The 6,119-nt window shown below is 38.7% G+C and overlaps 1 non-coding gene across 1 annotated transcript; it reads left to right on the top strand.

The window, feature by feature from the left end:
• Positions 1-3,394: 3,394 nt before the first annotated feature.
• Positions 3,395-3,501, top strand: LOC131228312 (small nucleolar RNA R71). The gene has a single exon (XR_009162821.1). It is a non-coding gene; the product is annotated as a small nucleolar RNA R71 (small nucleolar RNA).
• The last annotated feature ends 2,618 nt before the right edge of the window (positions 3,502-6,119 follow it).

Here is a 6,119-nt window from a genome sequence, read left to right as displayed (position 1 = left end):
CTCTGAACAATTGTTCATCAGGGAACATGTCATTGATATGTGTCGTTTCAAGGGAATCAGAGGGATTAAGGCGAGAAATATGGTCAGCCACTACGTTCTCTACTCCCTTTTTATCTTTTATTTCTAGGTCAAATTCCTGGAGTACAAGGATCCATCGTATCAGGCGGGGCTTAGCATCATTCTTAAATAGAAGATACTTGAGCGCCGCGTAATTAGTGTAAATAATGATCTTGGATCTGATCAAGTAGGACCGAAATTTGTCCAAAGCGAACACTACGGCCAAGAATTCCTTTTCCGTAGTCGAGTAGTTGACTTAGGCAGGATTTAGAGTCTTACTCGTATAATGAATAACGTAAGGTTTCTTATCTTTTCTCTGGCCTAGAACCGCTCCAAGAGCATAATCAGATGTGTCGCACATAAGTTCAAAAGGAATGCCCCAGTCGGGTGGTTGTATGATGGGTGCACTAGTCAACATGCCCTTAAGCTTAGTGAAGCTTCCTGACATGGCTCAGTCCACTCGTATGGTGCATCCTTTTGAAGTAGATTACATAAAGGACGAGAGATGAGACTAAAGTCCTTTATGAATCTTCTGTAAAACCCAGCGTGTCCTAAGAAGGATCGCACTTCCCGTATGTTCTTCGGTGGAGGTAGGTTAGAGATAAGATCAATTTTTACCTTATCCACCTCGATTCCTTTGGACGAGATAATATGTCTAAGGACAATTCCCTTATGAACTATGAAATGACACTTCTCCCAATTAAGCACCAAGTTCTTTTCTTCACATCTTTTCAACACACATTTAAGACTCTCTAAGCACTCGCTGAAAGATGAATCGAAAACAGAGAAATCGTCCATGAAGACCTCTAGATATTTTCCCACCATGTCAGAATAGATACTCATCATACATCACTGAAAGGTGGCAGGGGCATTACATAATCCGAATGGCATCCTTCTGTAGGCAAAGGTGCCGTAGGGACATATAAATGTGGTCTTTTCCTGGTCCTCAGGGGTGATTTCAATCTGATTGTAGCCCAAATACCCGTTAAGGAAACAGTAATAGGAATGACCAGCTAGCCTTTCCAAGATTTGATTAATGAAGGGCAAAGGAAAGTGTCCTTCCTCGTGACAGTATTCAGCTTCCTGTAGTCAATGCACATTCTTCAACCAGTAGTAACTCTAGTTGGCACGAGTTCATTATTGGCATTGGCTACGATGGTGATCCCGGACTTCTTAGGAACCACCTGAGTTAGACTCACCCATTGACTATCGGATATGGGGTATATGATACCCACATCCAATATTTTAAGAACCTTGGCCTTAACCACTTCTCTCATGTTTGGATTTAGTCTACGTTGTGATTGTCGAGTGGTCTTCGCATTATCCTCAAGATATATGCAGTGAGTACAAATCGATGGGTCGATTCTTTTAGGTCCATTATTGTCCATCCAAGGGCTCCCTTATGCTCAATGAGAGTAGATATGAGCATACTCTCCTGTTCTTTCTCCAGATGGGCAGAGTTCACCACCAGATATGTCTCATCTTGACCTAAATATGCGTATTTTAAATCAAAGGGCAAAGGTTTTAGGTCAAGCTTCGGTGGCTTAAGGTTAGACGGTAGAGGCACTACATCGGTTTGTGGCAATTCTTCAAATTGTGGCCTCCACCGGTTAACTTCAAGTACCGGTGCAGTATCAAGCAAGGCACACGTCTCCCTAATCATGTCATTATCAAAATCATGGGAGTAGGCCAGGCACGTCTCTAGAGGGTCAGAGGATAAGGTCAAAGGTGTCGTATCTTTTACGAAAGAGTCAATCATGTTAATGTCATGGAAATCGTCATCATCCTCTACGTTTCTGCCTTATTGAAAAAGATGTTTGACTCCAATGTCATATTCCCAAATAACATAGTCATGACACCATTCCTGCAATTGATAATTGTGTTTGAAGTGGCAAGGAATGGGCGACCAAGAATGACGGGAATCTGAGTGCTCATGTTATTGATGGGTTCAGTGTTCAGGATGATAAAATCTACAGGGTAGTAAAATCTATCAACTTGGACCAACACATCCTCAATTATCCCTCTTGGTACACGAATAGAGCGATCAGCAAGTTGTAGTGTGGTTAGGATGAGTTTTAATTCACCCAAACCTAACTGTTTGTATATTGAGTATAGAATCAGATTGACGCTCGCTCCTAAGTCAAGAAGTGCGTGATCAATTCGATAGTCCCCGATTACACATGATATGGTTGGGCTACCGGGATCTTTAAATTTCTGTGGCACGTCTTGCTTTAGGATGGCACTCACTTTCTCAGTCAAGAAGATCTTCTTTTGAATACTCTGCCGTCGTTTGGTCGTGCATAAGTCTTCTAGGAATTTAGCATATGAAGGTATCTGTTTTACGACATTAAGTACAGGAATGTTGACTTTCACTTGTTTCAACACCTCTAGGATATCCTGAGAGTTAGAGAGAGGTTTTGGTGCGACCAACCGTTGGAAAAATGGAGCAACTGACTTTTCTAGAAGTTCTGGTTCTTATTTTTGTGGAGCATTATTAGATCCATTATTGTTGTCCTCTTTTAGTTCTTGAGACTTTTCGGGCCTAACCGGAAGGGTTTTATCAATGATCTTCCCACTCCTAAGAGTGGTGATGGATTTAGCGTGCTCCATTTGATTTGAAGAGATGGGATTACTTATCTCGTATTGCAATTTAGGATTGTGGAGCGGTTGTGCAGGAAGCATCCCCTTTTCTATAACCGTCATACGTGAAATCATCTTTTGCATAAAATCTCGCATTGCCTGGGTCAACTCTTACATGGAATTTTGAACTGGTTCTTCTTGAGGTTTCCCCTAATTTGGATTTTGATTGAAGAAACCTTGAGGGGTAGCAGTTTGTCCATTTCTCCAACTAAAGTTTGGATGATTTTTCTAACCAGGGTTGTATGTATTAGAGGTTGGTCCATTGAAAGATCTTTGATAAGTATTTACGACATTGGATTGTTCATTCAACACTTCTTGAAAGGCGGGTATTGTAGGACAATTTCCAGTTATATGAATGTTGCAATCACAGATGTCGCAAATACTTTCATTAACCTTATCCTTCTTTTCTTCCATGGCGTCAAATTTTCTTACGAGCGTAGTCACTTTATACTTGAGATCATCCTCTTCTTTCAAGAGATACAACCCACCTTTCTCCTTAGATTGAGTCGGCCTAGACGTGGTGTTCGATTTTGGGTATTAGTCCCATGATTGTGTTTTTTCAACAAGACTATCGAGGTAATCCCATACCTCGTCGACATTTTTATTAATGAATTCTCCATTACACATTGTCTCAACCATTTGGTGCATGGAAGATGTCAGTCCATCATAGAAAAAATTTGTAATGCGCCACGTTTCAAAGCCGTGTTGTGGGCATGAACTGACCAAATCCTTGAACCTTTCCCAACATTGGTAAAATGTTTCATCCTCCTTTTGGGTGAAGTTCATGATTGCTTTTCTAAGGGTAATTGTTTTATGATGTGGAAAAAATTTCTTTATAAATTCTCTTTGCATATCATTCCATGTGTCAATGGATCTAGGACGTAGTGAATGTAACCACGACTTAGCCTTCTCCTTCAAGGAAAAAGGGAAGAGTTTCAGCTTGACTGTGTCCTCAGACACATTTTGAAAATATAAAGTGGCTATGATCTCATCAAACTCTTTCAAATGTAGATATGGTTCTTCAGATTCAAGCTCATGGAACTTAGGAAGGAGTTGGATAACCCCTAGCTTGATGTCCATATGTCCTGTATTTTCAGAAAAAATCATGCATGAGGGCGTACTCACCCCCGCTGGTTGTAAATAATCTCGTAAAGTACGAGGCGAGGGTGCTTGATGCACCTCATTCTCATCCTGAATGTCCTCCAGCCTAGGTTGGGGTAGAAGAGGTTAGTTTTCAGCCATACTTCAATTAACTCAGGGGATTTCGAGTGGTGTCTAGTCCTGCGATGGATAGTTAACCCCTCAACCAATCCTCCTTCAGTCAAGAGACGTCGAGTGTTGTCATGGGCCCAATTGGGCATGAAACACTCGCAGTCATCAATCAAATTCGAAACTTACTCGTAAGAAAGGAAAAGAAAATCTAGAAAGAAAGAGAGGGTTGGAAAGAAGTTACCGAATTGGAGTTCTTAAGTTAAAAACCTGCAAAAGAAAACAAAACAAGTCAGTTTCTAAAGAGAATGTCTAAAATTAGAAAATCCTTAAAAAGAAAGATAAAAGTAAACTAGTTTCTAAAAGAAGAAATTCCTAAAAGAAAGTGAAAATTTCTAAAATAAATTAGGAAAGTCCTAAACTAGAAAGTAAGTTACTAAAAGAGATCTGAAAAATAAAAAGTAGAGAAAGAGCTTACCGAATTAGAAATTTCTATCTTAAAAGCCTACAAAATAGGAAGATTAGTTTCTGAACAAAAAGTCTACAAGTAGAAAATTTCTAAAAATAAATTAGGAAACAAAGTTAGATTCTAAAAGAGTTAGAATTAGAAACTTGCTAAAAAAAAAAAAACAAATCCTAATCTAGAAATAGCAAGGAAGAAATTAAGAAAGAAATTATCAATTTAGAAACCTATCTCAAAATCCTACAAAACAGGAAAGTTGGGTTAGTTTCTAAAAAGGAAAAAACTTTCTAAAATAAATGAAAGCCTAGAAATAGAAAATTTCTAAAACAAAAAAAATAGAAAGTTAGTTTCTAAAAAAGAAACCTAGAATAAGAAAGTTTCTAAAACTAAAATCCTAATTCTAAAAATAGAAAAAGTAGAGAAATTAGAAAGGGTTTACCAAATTAGAAGTTTATGTCGAGATCCTACAAAACAGGAAAACAGATTAGTTTCTAAAAACAGAAAAAAATTCTAACCTAAAATTAGAAAATCCTAATCTTAAACTAATCCCAAAACTAATTAATTTTAGAAAAACGTAACCGTCAATCCTCGGCAACGGCGCCAAAAACTTGTTCACTCCCCAAGTATAGGGTTGTGATGTAGTAATAAACTCGGTGAGACCAAGGTCGAATCCCAAGGGACTGAAACTTGTACGTAGTCTGAAACTAAGGAGAACTAGAACTAGAATAAGATGAAATCTAAATTGGGGGTAAAATAGGAATAATGATGAAATAATTATTTAAAACTTAAACAATTCAGAGAAAGGAACTAGGGATTCAGAGGATCCACTTGTAGAGAATAGGGAGATCTTATGCCTGTTTCAAGAACTCAACTGGACTTATAGTCCCATCTTCATGAAAAATCAAGACCGAACTTCCTTTGATATAGTTTTTAAGAGATGAAAGGTATATGAATTAGAATGGATTCCATCACCAAACCATGCCCATGAGACAAAGTAAACAACAGAATTAAACTAATTACTAATCAATCAACAATGTATGAAGGTCAGGAAGGGTACCGTCATCCGACCATGCCCAGGAGACGATGGTGAACAATAGGGCTTCCTAACGTCATAAACATAAAAAGGAAAGGAACATGCTTAAAGCTATCGCAGACCCATTGTAATTTTAGTCACAACAGGCCATTAAAAACTAAAAACATTTCCTTAATTAAACTAAAATCAACATCAGTTCAATCTAAACAAAAGGCACAAGTAAATAGTTCCCCCATCACGCTACAAGCTTCACCTCTTAGCCCTAGCTAAGAGGTTTAGCCGACCATAATTAGGCTATCATCAAAATTAAGCATAAAATAGTAAATAAAACTAAAAAAAATCTTCTCAAACTCTCTCTCTTCTGACGTCCCAGCTTGGATAGAAATTGAATGCCCTGGCTCTCAGTCTCCCTTCCCCTTTATAGCAGTAAGAGAGTCAGTAGGATGGAGCTTCCGCACCCAGAGGTGGTGGGAGTTTCTATAACAGAGTCGGAGACCTACTCTATTTACACAGCAAGCTCAAAAGCATCTTACGCATCCGTCCTAATTGGTGGGCCTTTGATTGAGGTCAGACAGGAAATCCAGTTCGTCCATTGGATTCACATCGAAAAACCATTCAGACTTGATCGGTTTTGGGTCAAAACCATGGTGGCCCACAGTTTATGTTATTACACCGTCTATTCTGCATTTGGAAGATCAATAGCCGCCTTCGCTTCAT

Source organism: Magnolia sinica, chromosome 15 (assembly GCF_029962835.1).
Source record: "Magnolia sinica isolate HGM2019 chromosome 15, MsV1, whole genome shotgun sequence".
NCBI classification, from domain to species: Eukaryota; Viridiplantae; Streptophyta; class Magnoliopsida; order Magnoliales; family Magnoliaceae; genus Magnolia; species Magnolia sinica.
Note: the sequence above shows the minus strand (reverse complement) of the source record. Positions and strands in the feature narration are given on the sequence as shown.